The sequence below is a fragment of the Camellia sinensis genome, chromosome 13 (genome assembly GCF_055761805.1).
Source record: "Camellia sinensis isolate YWXY chromosome 13, ASM5576180v1, whole genome shotgun sequence".
NCBI classification, from domain to species: Eukaryota; Viridiplantae; Streptophyta; class Magnoliopsida; order Ericales; family Theaceae; genus Camellia; species Camellia sinensis.
This window is the reverse complement of record NC_138973.1, coordinates 104,706,630-104,728,055: the sequence shown is the minus strand read 5'-3', so window position 1 is coordinate 104,728,055 and position 21,426 is coordinate 104,706,630. Positions and strand designations below refer to the sequence as shown.

General features: G+C 40.3%; 1 pseudogene; it reads right to left on the bottom strand.

Moving 5' to 3' along the window:
* Nucleotides 1-3,437: 3,437 nt before the first annotated feature.
* Nucleotides 3,438-21,426, bottom strand: part of LOC145805601 (cuscuta receptor 1-like) — a 42,071-nt pseudogene continuing 24,082 nt past the window's right edge.

Genomic DNA, 21,426 nt, shown 5'->3' with positions numbered 1-21,426 from the left:
ACAGTGGGTCTCCCTGTTGAAGTCCCCTCTGGGGGCAAAATTCGGGAGTTGGAGACCCATTAACCAACACTGAAGTTCTCACAGAAGCAACACATTCCTTCATCCAACTTACCCACTTAGGGCCAAAACCAAATTTAGATAACATAGAATACAAAAATTCCCAATTGACCGAATCATATGCTTTATGGAAATCCAGTTTAAGCACAACTCCACTTCCTCTAGTCTTCTTCCACCCATCTATTATCTCGTTAGCAATAAGTATGCCATCTAAAATATTTTGCCCCTCAAAAATGCTGATTGAGATTCACTTATGATCCTAGGTAGCACTTGTTTCAACCTATTTGAAAGTACCTTGGCCAATATCTTGTATACAGAGCCCACTAAGCTGATGGGCCTATATTCATTAAGACTAGCTGGGTTCTCATTTTTTGGGATTAAAGCTATCAAGGAACTATTTAACCCTCTGACCAACTTGGCATTTTGATGAAATTCCCTCATAACTTGCAAGACTTCCTCCTTCACAATGTGCCAGCATTTCTGAAAAAATCCCATATTAAATCCATCGGGCCCGGGAGCCTTGTTTCCTCCACAAGATTTAATAGCACTAAAGATTTCCTCCTCAGAAAATTCTGCTTCCAAAAATCCAGAATCATGGCCTTTCCCAATTGACCTAAAGGGGCCATCTAAGGTTGGCCTAACCCTCCAAGGCTCCTCAAACATGTTGGTAAAGTGTTTCAAGACTTCATCCTTAATAACTATTGGCTCTTCTACAGTATTTCCACCCACCAAAATAGAGCATAAGGCATTTCTATTACTTCTACACCTGGCCATAGCATGGAAAAAGGAGGTATTTCTGTCACCCAATAATGCCCATTTAAGTCTAGATTTTTGAAACCACATTCTCTCCAGCATTGTACTTAATTTCCAAGCATCACCTTTCAGTTCTCTTTTCCTAGCTACTTCATCTGCAGACAAAGCCCTTACTTCAGCCACTAAATCAAGTGCATGAACTTCGTTCTCTGTAGCTTTAAGCTTGTTCTCCACATTTCCAAACACCTCATTATTCCACCTCTTCAAAGCTGATTTTAACCCTTTGAATTTGACTAAACATCTGAATCCAGCCCAACCCATCACATTTAGAGCAGCCCATGTTTGTTCCACAAATGACAAGAATTTTGGATGCATAATCCAAGCACTTATAAACCTGAATGGCCTAGGGCCCCAATCCCTCTCATCTTCCATCAAAACAATGGGGCAATGGTCAGAAACCAGTCTAGGTAAACCCCAAAGCTTGAAATTGAATGTCTGCACCCATTCTGGGTTTAGTAAGAATCTGTCAAGCCTGCTCCATCTATCACCCTCTTGTGACTGAAAGAGCCAGTCAGAGTTCAAACAAGGAGGCAACTGATGAGGCTTCCGACTCAATTCAGGGCAACTTGCCGGTGGTGCAGGGGGACAATGAGGCTGCCAAGGTAGGAGTTGGTGAGCACAGGGCTGTTGTGGCAGTAGGGGTGCGTCCTGTTGTGGCAGCAGGGGAGTGTTCTGTGTCAGTGGATGATGGAAAGCTAAACAGTGGACAGAGTGTTTCTGTGGTGGAAGAGACAACTAGTTTGCTGGAGGTGGCATGTGGAGCACGTAAGGTCAGCCCTGAAGTCAATTTGGTGGGCTCTATGCAAGGTGTGAGTGGAGGTCATGCAAATGTCAATAATGTATTATGCACGCCTGGTTTCATTAGAAGTATGAGTGGTTCTGTTGGTTATGGGGCTGGTCTAAACCTTGAGGTGGTGTTGGGCAAAGCCCAAGCCCAATATGGGGAGAATAAATTTAATCAGGCCCAAGGCCTTGGTGATTCTAGATGTGCAGAAAGTCCAATTAATGTTGAGAATTATTGTCAGCCTATATGTGGGGTTACGGCTCAACACCAATTACAAATTGAGTCAGGTAGTGGAGTGGGTTTGGGCAAGTCTGGGGAATATTCAAAACTCTCATCCCAGGTTAACAAAACCTACAGGAAACATAAGAGTAAAGGTATGAAAAGGAGAGTCTGGAACAAGAAAGGGGGCCTTGAGCTTCATAACCGAATTGGTCCAGCAGCACAAGTCAAGAAAGGAGCAATTCTTAGGTCTGCAGTGGCTGCTATTTCACTGTCTATGGCAAGTGATTCCAGTCGCAGTAGATTGTTACTCAATGAGGCCGAAGCAACTCTACAGCTGGTTACTAAAATATTTGTTATTGCTGGAGAAGGTAGGACTGACCCACAATTTTGTATTAGGACGTCAAGCATAATTTTATGTGATTGATGGATGACATTATCATGTGGTGCACTTGTAACACTTAATAATTTTTTATTAACACTAAATGGATTGGCGCTTCTCAATTCTTTTCAACTTTTAATAAGGGTAAAATGGTCATATATACATAAAGTTAACGGAACACCAACCTTATTAGTAGGACTTTTAGATAGTTAATCTAAGCTTATATTTATTCCGTTAAAAATTTAACCGGCCTTTTGAAATTGGATAATTTAATTCAAATCGAAAATTTTAAAGATGAAATTGACAAAATTAAAATTTAAATAACCAAATGATATGAAATGCTATAACTATATTTTATTCAAAATAATAATAATAATAATAATAATAATAATAATAATAATAATAATAATAATAATAATAAAGGATTAGAAGCATAATTTTAAAGACTAAAAACAAGTTTGTATAATAATTGTATATCATTAGATACACGGTTTCGCACTGATGAAAGATTGAAATCTGAGATGGAAAGAAATAAGAAGAGAACAATTCAGACAAAATCCAAAGAGAATTTATTTTAAACATTAAAATGAAGATGGAATGGAAGTGAAGCACATTCACATGTTTTTCAAATGCATTTTTCTTCGGTGCCTGGAAAACCCTTTCAGAATAGAAAGTTTTCGGAAGATTTATTAGACGTTTCTTCTTCGTTGTATTCACAACACTTGAACCGTCAGAGGGGTTGAGGTGGGCCATCTGATCCAAATTTTAAAATAAATAAGTAAATAATAGTTTGGATCCATTCGATTTTTATAAATTGAGTTGATTGGATATGATTTGATTTTGAACTAATTTTACTATTATCTCGTAAATTATTTATATTCTTTTACTTTATTCTTAAATTATTAATTTTGTTTATTTGGTCTTTAAAGTTTTTAATTTTTATTCATGTGTTATAATTGAAAATAATTATACATATCAATAATTGTCTAAACCTAATTTAATAAAAAAATGATTATTCCACAATTTAAATTGTACAATAAAATACTTTTCTTTTTTTTTTTGGTTTTATTTGAGAAGAAACATAGTGACATAGATTAGAACGGATATCTAAGACGTTTTCATTTCCTTAGATTCGAATACAAGACTTACATCTAAAACGAGAAGATTACATACTTCTGTTGCTCAAACAAAACTGTCCAAAACAAAATAGTACCAAGTGGTCATGCAAACTTCAGTGAGGTGAAACCAAGCCCGTCGCCAATGTGGATTTATGAACAAAACTGCAAAGATCCCCATCAACACGATAATATAAGAGACTAGAAAGCTGACATAGAAAACCTCCATATCTATGAAACCATCATATTCTACCTCTCCATCCTGCACTTTCGGCATTGTTGATGTTGGAATAGTTCCAAGGCAGTTGGTTTTTAAGGGAAGTCCACAAAGAAGAGAATTTCCCTCGTAGCTACTTTCTTCAAAAGTTGCAAACTGAGCTTTCCATTCTGGGGTCGAACCTGATAAATTGTTGTATGCAACACTGAAGACTTCCAAGTTGCTTAATTCAATCAATTGTGGGATTTTTCCATTCAAGTTGTTGTAAGAGAGATCCAAGCTTTCTTTCTCCCTCAGATGTGAGAATGTTGTTGGGATTGATCCGTTTAGATCATTATGGGATAAGTCTAGTGCATGGATGTTGCTCAACTTTCCAACTTCAATTGGGATTTCCCCTGTTAAGTGGTTGCAAGAGAGATCAACTCCTGACATATAGTCAAGAGTTTTGCCTTTATATGAATAAAATCCATACTTTGTTGTGAATCCCACTTCTTGTTGGATATCCAAAAATCGAAAACGTTCATCAATCATGTACGGGGAAGAAATAATTCTCCTCGTATAATCCTGTTGACTAAGTCCACGCTCCTCCGTACGACGTCGCTTTGTCACCTGAAAACACAAACGTGAGCTAGCCGGCGGGTGTGTGCCGGAAACCTCTCCGATGCCTAAGTCAGAAAACTTGACAAATAGACAAAGCTCTGAGTATTCAAAAAGCAAAGTTGTGTGTTACCTCCTCCAAGGTGATGTTTGTGAGCTTTTATAGATTTCAAGTGGCCCAATCCTAGTAGGACTTTTATTCCTCCATGCAGAGTCCTCTTAGGATTCATACTCCTAGAGGATAATGCTTATCCTCTTACGTACCCCCCCCACTGCTTAAACCAAGTGGGATGGTTTGCACCATAGCCGAACTGCCATACGACCGAGATAAACTAGGCTATATTGAGCCACAGAGTACGCCGAACTTATCCTTAGTTCGGTTCTTACGTCTATCCCTTCTTATCTCAGCTTTCCATGCAAGACCCATGGTACGACCTTTAGACCGAACCACTGATTCGCGGCCGGTATAACTCCAAGACCGGCACAACTCCAAGTCGTTCCCGGACCGAAGTAGCTTTACAATCTTTGAGCTGAAGTAATTTCATCTCTTTTGACCGGAATAACCTTATCCTTCTTGGGCCGAAGTAACTTTATCCCTTGAGCCGGAGTAACATTACGGTCTTTTTCACACAGTCCTTCGTACTCTGGGCCACAAAGTCCATCTCACAGCTCGGCCCAATTTTCACCAAAAATTACCCTCTCAATTGCCCCTTAATTCCATCTGCATAGCATGATTGGGATTACCAGTCTACTAGCCGAACTGGAGTTTTTTAAGCTTTTCCAGCCGAGATAAAACCCTTCAGCTTCTCCAGCCGAGCTAAAAAATCCTAAACTTTTTAAGCCGAGCTAATTTTTACTCCGGGCTCTATTTTGTCCGGTCAAAACGTCTCTTCAATCACGACTGTAACGCTTCCCTTTCCAATGACACGTGGTAGATTCTGATAGGCTGGGGGCAACTGTCACGCCGCCCTCGTACTACGAAATTTTTAAACAGTTCCCGCCCTTTCTCTTTCTCTTTCCACAAAATAAACATTCTGTCCTTTGGATTAATCATTCTATCATTACCTCTCCTCTCTCTACCCTGTGTTCTTGCTGTTCTTCCGTTGCACCTGAAGACTGATATTGCTGCCACTTTCCCATCTCCAGTTCCCTCTTCTTCAATCCGGTAAGCCAATCCATTTTTCCTCCTTTGTTTTGCTTTCGTATTTTGCTTTTAATGTTTATGCGAAACATTTTTGCCCATTTTCTGGTTTGCTTCTGTACTTTTATTTGGAAAAAACTTTATCATAGAACACTTGAATATATGCCATATCCTGTAGAATACTTGTTTTCAATCCAAAATCACCATTTAATCGAACTCGGATACCGTTCGTGCTAGATGTAAGTTTTATCAAGATAAAACCGAATTAGAGAAGATGCATGAAATAAAATGCACCGAAATAATAGGTCTTCATCTTCTTGATTGTCTTTAGCCGAGATAAAATGCACCGAACTAAGTCTGAATTTAAAACAACAAAAATCTTAGTCTTGGACCGAGCTCAGCCTTCGGGGCTAAGGCAGCTTTCTTAGTTCTTTAAACCGAACTCAGAAAGCTGCCCCTAGAGGCTTAACCGAACCAGCCAAACCAGAAGTTCAAACCGAGATACAAACTGTAGCACCAAACATAGCCGAAGTAGGACTTTATCTTGTTTTTATTTGTAGCACGGTCCGATGATCTGTGCTTAACCCCTATGTTTTCCACTTTGCAGACTTAGGTAGCCTAGGCACTCCTTCTTGCGCTCAACCGAGCTACTGAGCCCAATCTTCCGACCGAACTAATTTATTCTTAATTTATACCATAGATGGGTAAGTATAGGTACCTAGTAAACACTCCAGGCGGCCTAGCCGAATTCAGGAAGGACTATAACATACCTGATGATGTCCACCTGACATTAGCCGAAAGAGATGTCATTCCTTGGGATAACGAAGGCTTTGTCCCCTTCACCCTTTTATCCATTATAGAAACCGGACTACGGTTTCCAGTCCAACCATTGATCTGTGAATTTCTTAGGCAGACTAGACTATGCCCTACCTAACTGTCCACTAACTCATACCGCATCATTATGGGAATAGCCGCACTGAACCAACAAGCCGGACTAAACCTTGGCCTGGCCGAAATCTTCCACCAATATTCCATTGGCTCAAAAGAAGATGGGTGGGTTTATTATCTTAGGATACGTCGCCGCCGAGAGAAGATAATTAAATATACATCGGACAAAGACTTAAACGACGATGATTTTTTCTAGGTCTCTGGGAACTTTGAGGATTTTCAAGCCCAAATTCCTGGCCGACCTATCAATTGGAAAAAAGGAGAGCCCGGTAATTTTAACTTTGGTCTTCTTTCTGGCATATATATTTTTTTTATTTCGGTTTGTTAGTCTATCAACCGAACTAACAGTTCTTCTTTCGTAGATTCCGCCCACCTCCATTCCTTATACAGTTATCCAAACCTTGAGATTTTGCGAGCCGCACTACGATATCCTGAACGTAGTTGGGCCAAACTGCTGAAATTCGAGCCGACCTACCGATACAGTGGTCGCCGAAAAGCCAGAGTAACTGACTTTCTTCTCGAAGACGCCCCAGAGCCGGACCCAAATTTGCCACAAATAAGATTAATTGCTTTAACTGCTGAGGAGGAAATGGCCAAGAAGAAAAGACTAAGGGCGCTTCTGACCGAGACAAGCAGGCCGGAAGTGCCGTTACCAAGCCAAACGCAGCCTGCCGTTGTGGCCCTTCCCTCTGAACAACCGTCTTCATCGCGCCGAACCAAGCGCGCCCAAACCACCGAGTCTGAACCAAGTTTGGTTGATGAAGATGAGACTGGTATTCCACCGACTCTGCCACCGAGCCCCCAACCGGAGCCTACCAACCGAACTACCGCCAGCTGGGCCCCAAAACTTACTTTCAACAACCGAGATGTCCTAGATGCTGATTCGGTTGTCGCTGAAAAAGATCACCAGCTGGCCTTTAGCCTGGCTAGGAGTGTGTGCCTCCCCAAGGATATGGAGCACCACCAAAAACAGCTAAACACCGAATTGAAGTCCATTCGGTCTGCAACGAAGTCCATGATCCTGGTAAGTAGCTCTGTCCGTTTTTCTGTCTAGTTTTTTTAAACTTTTACTTCGGCTCATGGGAAGTTTTGTTTTGTCAGGCAATTCAAAAAAACTACAACACTCACAAGAAAGTGCTGGAACTCAGAAAAACTACAAGGCAAGCTGTGGCAGAAGCCGAAGTGAAGTCGGCCGAGGTAGAAGACATCAAGAAGCAGATGGCCGAGCTACAAGCTGAGAACACCAGGCTGACCAGACTGGTTAGTTCGGCCGAAGCAGAAAGGCAGAAGGCTGCCATAGCTCTGAAGGACAAGTACCTGCGCGAGCTGGTGAAGCTCGAAAGAAAGAAAGATGCCGAAATATCCCAAGTGAAGGAGAGCGCAAAAGAAGCCGGCAAACAAGGCTTCAAGAAGACAGAGAATGCTTATGCCAAGCAGTGCAATGCTGCCAAGGAGCTGTTCTTCAAGTGTGGCTGGAGGGCGGCTGTTGAGAAGCTCGATCACAATCCACAGACCGAGGTTTTCAACCCTCCAGCCTACTTTATACCGAGCTCTCTTGCAGAGTATGCTAACGTCATGCAACATCAGTTTCTTGAAGGCTCAGACTCTGACTCTGACGAAGACTCTGCTTCTGAAGATACTCCGGTTGTTAGTGCGGACCAGACAATTCGGTTGGAGCCCACGGTGGAAGATCTGACTACTAATCCTCCAGGTGAAACCGTGGTTCCAACCGAAACCACTCTCCCAACCGAGAGTGAGCTCCCGTCTGAAGCCGGTTTTCATGTTGATGCTGATGCAGCTTTTGATGCTGATATTGAAGAACTTTTCTCTTGATTATGAATTTTTTCCTTTCGTTATTTTTTGTCTTTGTAACCGGGCTATGCCCTTCTGTAATGAATGAAAAATTTGCTTGAACTCTTATTCCGGTTGTGATATGTATGCCTGTACTTTGTAATGTCTTCTATTACTCTAACTACTATTTCGGTTCTAAATGGTAAACTATGCTTACCAGCCAACCACTCCTTAGCCGACATAATTACTTCGACTGAGGAGTACACAGAATTTGTTTAATCCAGCCAACCATTCTTCAGCCATACCTTTACTTCGGCTGAAGAGTACAAGGAGTTGGTTTATTTCAGCCAACCACTTTTCAGCCATACCTTTACTTCGGCTGAAGAGTACAAAGAGTTGGTTTATTCCAGCCAACCACTCTTCAGCCATACCCTTACTTCGGCTGAAGAGCAACAAGAGTTGGTTTATTCCAGCCAACTACTCTTCAGCCATACCCTTACTTCGGCTGAAGAGTACAAAGAGTTGGTTTATTCCGGCTAACCACTCTTCAGCCATACCCTTACTTCGGCTGAAGAGCAACAAAAGTTGGTTTATTCCAGCCAACCACTCTTCATCCATACTCTTATTTCAGCTGAACAGCAACAAGAGTTGGTTTATTCCAGCCAACCACTCTTCAGCCATACTCTTACTTCGGCTGAAGAGCAACAAGAGTTGGTTTATTCCAGCCAACCACTCTTCAGCCATACTCTTACTTCGGCTGAAGAGCAACAAGAGTTGGTTTATTCCAGCCAACCTTCTAAGTTAGTTTTTCCAGCTAACTTAGAATAATGTTTGGTTGTTCCGACCAAACGTCCTGCAGCTTGGATCCTTATCCTGGGCTTAGGAAGGGTGTTGGTTTATTCCAGCCAACCTCTAAGTTAGTTTGTCCAGCTAACTTAGAATAATGTTTGGTTATTCCGACCAAATGTCCTGCAGCCTGGATCCTTATCCTGGGCTTAGGAACGGTGTTGGTTTATTCCGGCCAACCTCTAAGTTAGTTTTTTCCAGTTAGTTTTTTCCAGCTAACTTAGAACAATGTGTGGTTATTCCAACCAAACGTCCTGCAGCCTGGATCCTTATCCTGGGCTTAGGAAAGGTGTTGGTTTATTCCAGCCAACCTCTAAGTTAGTTTTTTCCAGCTAACTTAGAACAATGTTTACAATATTCCTATCTTTACTAAAGCTAACTTTTACAAAGAACAATTCATGCTAAAAAAGAATCGCTTGTTTTATTGAAGAAAGAAAAAATTACACATGTTTGAAAAAGAAAAGCTAAAAGTAAAATAACTTGAGATTGGCCGTGTTCCATGGCCTAGGGATTGCTTTGCCGTCCTTGTCTTCTAGGTGGTATGCCCCTTTGCCTGCTAACCCAACCACTTTGTAAGGACCTTCCCAGTTTGGCCCTAACTTGCCATCTCTTGGTACCAAGGTGTTTCCCATTACTTTGCGCAGTACCCAATCGCCGATCTTGAATTGTTTTGGATGTACCTTTTTGTTGTATTTTCTAATTAATTCTCTTTGGTACGAAGCAATGTGAACCAGTGCCCTTTCTCTTCTTTCTTCCGCAAGGTCAAGTTCCAATGCTATGGCTTCTCTATTTAAGTCTGGATCAAAATTTTCGCTTCGAATTGTGGGGAGGCCAACTTCCAGTGGGATCACTGCTTCCATTCCGTAAGCTAAGGAGAATGGTGTCTCTCCTGTTGATCGCCAAGGTGTAGTGCGGTAAGCCCATAAAACATGAGGAAGTTCATCCGTCCATTTGCCTTTTGCTTTTTCTAAACTTTTCTTTAGTCCATCCAAGACGACTTTATTTGATGCTTCTGCTTGGCCATTAGCTTGGGGATATGCCGGTGTAGAATTGTAGAACTCTATCTTGTACTCTTCACAAAAGCCTCTGAAGATTCTGCCGTCGAACTGAGTGCCATTGTCTGAGATTAGGGCTTTTGGTATGCCAAACCGAGTGATGATATTCTGCCAAACGAACTTCTTCACATCTTTTTCTTTGATTGATGCCAATGCTTCTGCTTCTACCCACTTTGTGAAGTAGTCTGTTGTTGCGAGAAAGAACTTCCTGTTGCCAGGAGCTGTTGGAAGTAGTCCTACTATGTCCAAGCCCCACATTGCGAAAGGCCATGGGCTAGTTAATGGTAGGAGTTCTCTAGCTGGTTGATGTATTTGGTGCGCGAATTTTTGGCATTTCTCACACTTCTTCACATATTTCTCTGAGTCTGCCTGCATATATGGCCACCAATATCCTTGCGAAATGGCCTTGTAAGCTAGCGATCTTCCCCCTTGATGGCTTCCGCAAACCCCTTCGTGTATTTCGAACAAGAATGCTTCCACTTTGCTGTGATGGACGCACTTTAGGTAAGGCCCTGAGAATGACTTCTTGTATAATGCCAAAGATGGAGATAGCCAAAATCGCTGCGACTTCGCTCGTATTCTGTTGGCTTCTTTTTTCTCTTCTGGTAGGATGCTGTCTTTTAGGAATAGGATGATGGGATCCATCCAGGAGGGGCCTAATTCTGCGCAACATACCTCTTCTGCTTCGGGGTCCTCTATGCTTGGTCTTGGTAAGAAGTTGATGAGCAATGGATGAGGGATGGATGTATCTGCCATTGAGGCAAGGCCTGCTAGTTCGTCCGCTCGGCTGTTTTCCTCCCTGCCAATTTGTTCTATCCTTACTACATCGAACTTCTTGATCTCTGTTCTGACCAGCTCTTGGTACTTGGCCATTCTGTCATCCTTTGCTTCGTAGTCGCCAAAAATTTGGTTTACCACCAGCAGAGAGTCACTGTACACCATTAGTTCGGTGGCCTTCATGTAGTATGCTGTTTTGAGTCCTGCAAGAAGCGCTTCATACTCTGCTTCATTGTTGGATGCTGGGAAGCCAAGGTTGATTGCGTGCTCTACAACCAGGCCGTCTGGAGAGATGTGGACTATGCCGAGTCCTACACCATGCCGGTTGGATGCTCCATCCACAAAGAGCTTCCACATCTCTCCAACGAACAACTTCCAGCAAGTGGAGGGGTCAGATGATGTCGTGGGGTCAAGAGTGGTGTTTTCTTCAAGGTCCATGCTTGCTGTCTGCCCCTCGACATCTGTTTGGACTGTTGGTGAGTCTTGGTTTGCTTAGTTTGCTTCTTTCTTGCTGTCTTTGTTCTGGTCTACCTTAGGGTCTGACTGAGTGCTTTCTACTAGGGGTTGCGCTATTCCGGCGTCAACTTCCATCCCTAGTTCGGTTGTGTCAGTTAGGTCGACTGGGCAGATATGATGACTTCCAGGAGTGAACTCTGCGACGAAGTCTGCCAAGGATTGGGCTTTTACTGCGGTTCTGGGTTGGAACTTGATGTCAAATTGCCCCAACTCCACTGCCCACTTCAAGATTCGCCCAGAAAAGTTCGCCCTCTCAAACAAAGCTTTTAATGGAAAAGCTGTGAGGACAACTATGGTGTGGGCATGAAAATAGTGTGCCAATTTCCTTGAGGCCATCATTAAGGCTAATGCGAGTTTTTCCAGTGGCAAATACCTTGTTTCGGCTCCCAGCAATGTCTTGCTGACATAATAGATGGGCAGGTGTTGGATTCCTTTTGCACGAACCAAGACTGCGCTAACTGCGTGTTGAGAGACTGCCAGGTACAAGAAGAGTTCTTCACCAGGTACTGGGGTAACAAGCAGTGGTGGGGAAGACATATATTCCTTCAAGCTTTCCAGAGCTTGGTCGCATTCTTCATCCCACTCAAACTTGGCCTTTAAAGCTTGAAAGAATGGTTGTAGTCTGTCTGACGATTTGCTTATGAACCGATTGAGCGCAGCCGCCATGCCGGTGAGATGTTGCACTTCTTTGACTGAGTTTGGCCTCTCCAACTCCTGGATTGCTTTGATCTGAGAGGGGTCTGCTTCTATACCCCGTTGGTCACAAGGAGCCCAAGAATTTGCCTGATCCTACTCCGAATGCGCACTTGGATGCATTGAGGCGCAACTTGTGCTTCTTCAAGACTTCAAACATTTCTCCCAAGTCCTTGAGATGGTCATTCTCATCCTTGCTTTTGACTACCATGTCGTCGATTTAAGCCTCCATTGTTCTGCCTAACAATGGTTCAAACATCTTGGTGACCATCCGCTGGAATGTCGCCCCTGCGTTCTTTAGGCCAAAGGGCATGACCTTGTAACAATATAGTCCTCTTGGTGTTGTAAAGGATGTGACCTCCTGGTCTGGTTCATGCATGGCGATTTGGTGGTAGCCTCTGTATGCGTCCAGAAATCTAAGTCGATTGTGCCCTGCCGTTAGGTCTACCAGTTGATCTATCCTTGGTAGAGGAAAGCTATCTTTTGGGCACGCCTTGTTGACTGTTTTGTAGTCGACGCAGACACGCCATTTGCCATTCTTTTTTGGCACCACGACTGTGTTGGAGATCTATTTTGGGTAGTGCACTTCTCTAATAGCTCCTGCCTCTAGCAGGTTACCTACTTCTTCTGCCACTATTTCGGCATGGTGAAGTGCTGATCTACGAGTGCGCTGAATGACTGGTCTGGCGGATGGGTGGACATTGAGTTGGTGACAGATGAAGTTTGGGTCAATGCCTGGCATGTCGTAGGGTGTCCAGGCGAATACTTCGATGTTAGAGGTCAAGAATTCCTAGACCTCTAATCTCTCAGTGCTGGACAACGACGAACCGAGCAAAAAGAACTTATCCGGGTTCTTTTCATCAATTTTTACCTCTACCAAGTCCTCCACTGCTTTCTGATCCGCTGCTTTGCTGACGTCTGCGAAGAGCTCATTACTTTCTGGTTCTTCCACCGAATGAACGTATCCTTTGGCAGCGCGGCTGCCATTCACCGTGGCGAAACATTGCTTTGACATGATCTGATCTCCATATACTTCTTCAATTACACCGGTGTCGTTGGGGAACCGCATTACTTGGTGGTAGGATGATGCCACCGAACGCATGGCGTGTAGCCACGTTCTGCCCAAGATGATGTTGTAAGTGGAGGGGACCTTCAATATCCAGAACTCCACTTGTTTTGTTACACTTCCTGCTCTGACTGGAAGAATTATTTTGCCGACAGGCCACTCTGGCATGGAGTTGAATCCAATTAGGGGAGATACTGCAGGCGCCAAGTCTTTGTCTTGTAGCTTTAGTTGTTTAAATGTGTCGTAGTACATGATCTCACATGAACTACCCTGGTCAATCAGAATCCGCTTGACGTCAAAATCCTTGACTCGGAGAGTGACGACTAGGGCATCATTGTAAGGACAGTATATTCGATCCAAGTCTTTATCTGAAAAAGACATAACATTTGTCGCCTCGGTTTTTCCCTTCTTGATGGCAGGTTGGGCACTTAGCACCTCTCTAAAGTGCTCAGCCTTTTTAATTGACCCCCTGAGTTCGCATACACGCTTAGGCTCAAAGATTCCATGTATCACATTGATAATGCCTTGAGGTGGGAGGTCGATTGGCATTCCGTTGGGGTTATTGTGATCCTGGGGGGCTGGTTGCGTCCCTCCTTCAATGTATTTGTCCAAGTGGCCCGCTGCCACTAACTCTTCCAGGTGTTGTCTTAATGGTGTGCAATTCTCCGTGCGGTGTCCCTTTTCTTTGTGGAAGGTGCACCGCGATCTTTCGTCATAGTCCTTCTGAGTTTCTCCTAGCTTGGCTGGCCACTTGACGAAAGGCTCATCTCTTATCTCACTTAGAATCCGATAAATCGGTTTCTTGAACACCGTGGTTATGGCAGTGCGGATTCTCAACCATCTTTTATCGGGGTCTTCCTCGTTATCTCGTCTGCCACGTCCGTTTCTGTTACTTCGGTCTACCGTGTTGACCTTGGCTGAGGTTTTCTTTTCTGGTATTGCGGTCGCACTAGATTTTGCTTTGGCACGTGCGCCATCCTCTTCTACCCTGATGTACTGATACACTCTTTCCATCAGGGCTTCCATAGTGAGGGGTGGCGTCATGGTAATCGAGTCCCTCAGTCTGTTCCCAACTGGAAAGCCTCTTTTATATTGTGCAATGGCGAGATTGGTGGGGCAGTCCCCTATCTGATTGAATGTCTCCCAGTAGCGACTGTTGTAAGATCTGAGGGTCTCTTTTTCACCCATGTCGATGGAAAGAAGCTGGTCGATCTCCACCGGGGTTTTAGTGTTTGTTCGGAACCTTGTTACGAAGGCTTCTACCAATTGTGCCCAAGAGGGTATGCTGCCTTCTGGTAGTTTCTCGAACCAAGTCAAGCCTAGGTCGCCAAGACTTGATGGGAAGAGTATGCACGTCAAGGCCTCGTTTCGCCTGTATACAGCCATGACTTGGCGAAAGTGGCTCAAGTGCGAGTACGGGTCCGTCTTTCCTTCATATGTGGTGAATTTTGGCTGAAGGAAGCCTGATGGTAGGGGCGCGTTTTCGATTGCTGGAACAAACGGCGAAGTCTGTAGTCGTGCCAATGCTTTGTCCGTTGGTTCGTAGGCTGGGCGTGGTATTGGCATTCCAACCTCGATGCTTCCATGCGTTCGAGGAGCCAACCGCTGTAAGGCAGAAACTCTGTGCAGATCCCGCGCCCTGGCATCCTCCTTGCATCGTGCTTTCTCTTCGAGCACGGTTCGTAAGTCGGATGATCTGGGTAATTCCGTCTGTCTAGATCTAGTTTGATGCGAATGTGAGGGCCAATATGTGCTTCCTTCAGTGTATGACCTTTCAGATCTCGTCCTCTCAGACCTGGAGTGATGAGTTCTGGAAGACCAGGATTGAGTGTCGCCTGTCCTGAGGCTTCTGCTCTCTCCTTGCGAGGGTGTAGTATTCCTACTACGATTTTCTGTGTGGCGAGGGGGCGTCTTGTTTTTGCGCCCCTCTCCTGTCGCCACTTCTTTTTTCTTCATTTGGCGTTTCAAGGCCTCCATGTCCGCCGCCATCTTCTTTATCAATTCATCTTGCTCTTTCACGCGATCTTCCAGAGCTTGAGGGTCAATTCTCCGTCTTTGCCTGTCTGGACTTTGTGAATGAGAGCGATGGGGGCTGTTATTCCGCCTTCCCCTAGCATCCCTCCTGGAGGTATGTCGTTGGGGCTCCAAGTCCGCCATGGGAGGGACAGCAGGTAATCCTTCACGCCTTGCGCCCCCATCTGGAGTTAGTCCGTCGACGGCGGACTGCGGCAATTCTTCAATGTGTGTCATTGATTGCAAAGGGGAGAAGCTTTAATCAAGAGGTTTTGTTCTGTCTGTTATTCCCACAGACAGCGCCAATTGTACGGGGAAGAAATAATTCTCCTCGTATAATCCTGTTGACTAAGTCCACGCTCCTCCGTACGACGTCGCTTTGTCACCTGAAAACACAAACGTGAGCTAGCCGGTGGGTGTGTGCCGGAAACCTCTCCGATGCCTAAGTCAGAAAACTTGACAAATAGACAAAGCTCTGGGTATTCAAAAAGCAAAGTTGTGTGTTACCTCCTCCAAGGTGATGTTTGTGAGCTTTTATAGATTTCAAGTGGCCCAATCCTAGTAGGACTTTTATTCCTCCATGCAGAGTCCTCTTAGGATTCATACTCCTAGAGGATAATGCTTATCCTCTTACACACCCCCCCACTGCTTAAACCAAGTGGGATGGTTTGCACCATAGCCGAACTGCCATACGACTGAGATAAACTAGGCTATACTGAGCCACAGAGTACGCTGAACTTATCCTTAGTTCGGTTCTTGCATCTATCCCTTCTTATCTCGGCTTTCCATGCAGGACCCATGGTACGACCTTTAGACCGAACCACTGATTCGCGGCCGGTATAACTCCAAGACCGGCACAACTCCAAGTCGTTCCCGGACCGAAGTAGCTTTACAATCTTTGAGCCGAAGTAATTTCATCTCTTTTGACCGGAATAACCTTATCCCTCTTGGGCCGAAGTAACTTTATCCCTTGAGCCGGAGTAACATTACGGTCTTTTTCACACAGTCCTTCGTACTCTGGGCCACAAAGTCCATCTCACAGCTCGGCCCAATTTTCACCAAAAATTACCCTCTCAAATCATGTCATAGTGATCGCTTGACCTTGACCCCTTCACAAATTTCCATATTGAATAAGGAATATTAGACCCCCACAAATTAGTTTCTACAGAAGATTTTGTATGGGTTGTCTCAAAAGGTATGTCAATGAAGCAACAAGGTGTGGGACCAGAGAAGTTATTTTGAGAAAGATCCAATATGCTTAACTGTTTCAACAGGCATAATTGAACTGGAATTTCATCTTCAAAATTATTAAGTTTTAAGCAAAGAATGCTAAACTCAAAAAGGGTTCTGATCCAGCTCGGAATGGTTCCACTTAGGTTGTTATCACTAACATCTAATGTAACCAAAGAAGAATTGTTGTAAAATGAAAATCCCAACGGACCCCTTAGCTTGTTTTGATTCAAGTGGACATGTCTCATGTTCAATCTATTGAAGGAAGATGGTATTGAACCAGACAGGTTGTTATCAGAAAGGTCTAAAAACTCAAGGCTATCAAGTTTGAATAACTATATTGGAATATGTCCTTCCAAATGATTTGAGAACATGTTAATTCCAATCAATTGAGACATGTTCCATATCCATCTTGGAAGCTTTCCAGACATGTGGTTGTTGCTAATCCCAATTGCAAATAATCTAGGGAAAAAAGACATGCTATTTGGAATTTTGCCCACAAAATGATCAAAATGATTATTGTCCAAATATAAGTATTGTAATATGGTTAAATTCGCAAATGAGGAAAGAGGTATTAGGCCAGACAAATTATTGTTTGACAGTTTCAAGAATCGTAAGTAGGGGAATCTAATTGTCAATTTCTCTGGTATCTGTCCTAACAAATTATTGTTAGACAAGTCTAAAACCTCTAAGGAGTGCATGTCTCCTAAAAAAATAGTAGTGTATCCCTCAAATAGATTTGTAGACATGTTTAAATCCCTCAAATTGGGAAAGATCAAGCCTATGTTTGTGAGAACTTGGCCTTCAAGATGATTGTTAGAAATATCAATTGAAGAAACAAGGGGACTAGGACAAGATGGCAATAGAAAAGGCTCTGTGAGGTGTCCTTTTCTCAGAGTAGGAACTTCTAATCGTGTATTGTTTTTTAACAACCAAACTGGGAACATTCCAACCAATGTGTTGTTTGATAGATCAACTCAAGTCATATTGGTAAAAGAGAAATTGTGGAAGTTTCATACCAGGCTTGTTTGATCCACAATTTAACAAACTGAAAACTTGCAGTTGGAACCTAGGAGTCCATGTCTGAGACTCAATTTGGTCACCCAATCTGTTGTTGTCACCTAAAAGTACCTTAAGCTTTGAATGGTTAAAAAATGAGACAAATGATGGTGGGATCTCGAAATTATTATAGGAAAGAAAAATGAATTCAATTGTTGTGAGATTAGTAAGTGGAGACAAGGCAATATTTCCGGTGAACTGATTTAAGGAGAGGTCTAATAATCGGATTGATGTTAAGTCTCCAAAACATGAGGGAAGCGTTCCATTAAAACCATTCTCACTGAGATCTAACTCTTGCAAGTAAGAAAGTTTAGACCAACCTGTAAAAAAGAAAAAAGTGATGCTTAGCTTGGACATTTTTCTGTATGGAAATTAGTTAATTGAAGGTAAAAAAAAATTAATGGGTAAATTACACTTTGCCCCTTTATGTTTAGTCACTTTTTCACTTTGGCTTTTCAAATTCAATTTTTTTCCACTTTGACTCTTCATGTTTCAAGTTTTTCCCACTTTACTCCTAAAGCTAATTTATGTTAAAAATTAGACAGAAAATGACACATTGACAGTTTACATGTCATAAAAATATTTTATTATATATGATTCACAGCTCTAACATAAATTTAAAATCTAATATAATAATATATTTTTTATATGGGATTTACCCACAAGTCCTAGTTTATGCATTTATACTCTATTAAGTCCTAACTAAAATTTTTTGAATCTTCAAGTCACATTAATATTTTAATAGTCAGAATTACCCTTCAAATAATGATTGTTTATCATTTATGATTATCTATAAAAGAACAGGATGATTTGACATTTATTTTGATTTTCAAAATTTTAAAATATCAACTTTCAAATTGAAAAAACTCAAAAAAAAAAAAAAAAAATTTATGTGCAAAAAAAAAAAATATTTTTTATTTTGAAAAAATTGAATTATTTTTTTCTACAAAACTGAAAATTTTGTATCTATAAAGTAGTATGATGATGAAGCATTGGTGCAAAACTAGCGAAAAATTTTAAAAATGAAAAAACTGATAATGTTCTTAGTTTTATTGGATAGTTAAATCAAACCAATAAGTAGAAGAGCAAAAACATGGTCTGTTTTTTTTCCTCAGTTAGTAGTGAAACAATTATCTAGAATATTACAATGCAAAATTGATAAGGTTCTTAGTTTTAAAAATTAGAAAAACTAATAATATTCTTAGTTTTATTAAATAGGATTTATTGATTTAAAAAATTTTAGATAGGACCTGAGTTACCATAATATTTGTAAATAGAACTTTTAAGTAATTAACTCTTTTTTATATTATGTAATAGTTATTGTGACATTTTCTATCTAAATTTAAATAGAAGTTAGCTCTTGGAGTAAAGTGAAAGAAATTTGAAATATAAAGGGTCAAAATGAGAAAAAAAGAAAATTAAAGATCAAAGTGAAAAAATAACTAAATATAAAAGAGGCAAAGGGTAATTTCCGCAAGAATTAATAGTGTGAATACCTTGGTCAGGTAGGCTCCCATTAAACCGAATTCCACGCAATGTCAACACCCTCCAACGTTATAGAGAAAGCTCTTGTTAATAGATGAATAATCCAAATACAAGTGTTGTATGTGTTTCAATCCATCTAAACCTGTAAATTTCAATCATTCCTTGAGAACTACAAATATTATTCAAATAATGCATCATTGTGAAAATTTGATGTATCATGCATGACTCGATACCTGAAGCCATGTAACAAAAGATATGATCTAAAAGGCTTCTTACTATTAAGGAAGGAAGCCGATATACGTACTAAAATTTTATACTACGTTTTTAGGGAAATAACAAGAAGAAGAAGAAAAATTCTAGAATTTGAGCCTTATAAAAAAAAAAAATTTAATTTTTAATTTTATCAATTCAAACTCAACTCTTTTGATTTATTTTTAATTTAAATTATTTTTTTTTATTTTCGTTAAGTAAAGCTATTGAAAAAATATATTTAGTCATTAAATTCAATATAGGAATACGAAAAATATCTAAAATATCAATTTCTATTGAGTTTAATGACTAAAATATATTTTTCTAACAATTTTATTTAACGAAAATGGGTAGATGATTTATATTGAAAACAAATCAAAAAATTATGATTTAAATAGGAAAAATAAAAAATTTTGAATTTATTTATTCTAAGACTCAAACCCTGAGATTTATTTTTTGTAATTTCACCTACTTTTTTTTTTATAATAATATTATAAGTGAACAATATTGCGTTTAAATTTTTTCAGCTAGGAAAAGGAGGGTAAAACCACTAAAAACTTTTGGGAAATCACTATTGTATACCTTTTATATTTTCTAATGAATTGCCACCCAAATCTAGCTCCTCTAAGTTGTTCATATTGCGGAATTCTACAATGAAAGAGAAAAAAGAAAAAGAAATGAGTGTAAATCTGATTATATTTGTTGTATGAGTCATATTAAACTTCATTTGAGGGCAAAATGAAGTTTGCGTCAGCAACTTCCATTTGATTATAGACGACAACTGAAGGCAGGGTGAAATTGATCCAAAATCAAATAGATTAGGTATAAAATTGATATCTTGAAAGAACATGAGTTAAATTAATTTTTGAATGATAATTTAGAAGGCAAAATAAAGTTTTATCCATACAATATGGTTAAATTACATTTAGCATCCTTGCATTTTCATCAAAATCTCACTTTAATTTATTTACTTTCAATTGTAATAGTAAGTGGCGTCTCCAAAAATTTGTAGAGATGGATTCACCTTGCATGTTCAAGTTCCATAAATTCTAGAAACTAGAAAAAATTTTTAAACTAAAGACCTTATTTGAAAACTCGACTTTTAGATTAAAAAAAGCCGAATTTTTTTTTTAAAAAAAAGTACAAAAACAAAAAGTTAAAAACTGCTACAAAAGTAAGTCTTTAATGCCAGTCAACACGTTTTTTCATTCAACTAAAAAAGGCATTATCAAATCCATTTGACCCTTTTCATCTTATAAAACAATCAAAAAATTTAACAATTACTAAAAAAATCCAAACCCCAAATGATGCCCTAAACTTTTCAAACTTTTTATAACTAAATTTCTGAAATTTTAAGTAGAATAAACTGCAAAAATATTGTACTGTTTGTCTGAACAACAAATAATATAAACTTTTACACTTGCATTTGATGAGTTTTTATTTTTTACAACTGTTGCATAATAACTTCATTGTTAATAATGTCAAACACATTTTCTTGTATATATGTAATTAAAAAATTATTCATTTATTGATGTCAAACTATAGAATGAGGTCCCTTAATTTTAGTAAAATTAAATCATATTAAATAAAATATTAATAATATAAGTAGTTGTTCTATTAAGAGTTTGTGATAGGTTGATGGGGAATGAAACCCCATCAACCCTAAGCTAACGTCACTCCAGGTAATAGTCAAAACCTTACATTTTTGATCAAGTTGCAATATTACCTTTCTATCTATTTGTCATTAACAAAGTTTATAGAACTTGTCATTTGAAACACAAGTGACTTTTTTTTTTTTTTGGTCTCGTTAACACTCTTACATTTTTGTTAAAATCTCACTTTAGTCTTTACTTTCACCAAAATCTCACTTTAATCCTTCAACTTTTAATATATGCTAGCTTATTAATGATAAATGGATAAAGCAGTTTTATTTATTTATTTATTTTGAATAGCTAAAAAGAACTTTATTGATAAAATTTAGAGTACATTATACAAAGATCAAAGTGAGGAGAGAGCACTAATCATCAAAGCTAGTAATTACATCCCCACTATGTTGGTACCGAAAAACGAGCCCTATCACTTGCTAAGGCACAATCCCACTAGTTGGAGAGAAACCAACCAACAATGACAAGAACAAAATCAGAAAAAGAAAACATAGAAGAGCAAAAGAAACTAAAAGCTAGTGCATGGTATAAGGCTTCGATTTCTGCTTGCTCAATCACCCAACACCACTTCTACATGAAGTTAACTGTTGCAGGTTGTATATAATATCATTGATAGAGTAAGCTAGTCCTTTTGAATTGCAGGTTGCATATAAAAGGGTGAGATTGCAATTTGATCGAAAGTATAAGGGGTTGACTGTTACAATTGAAA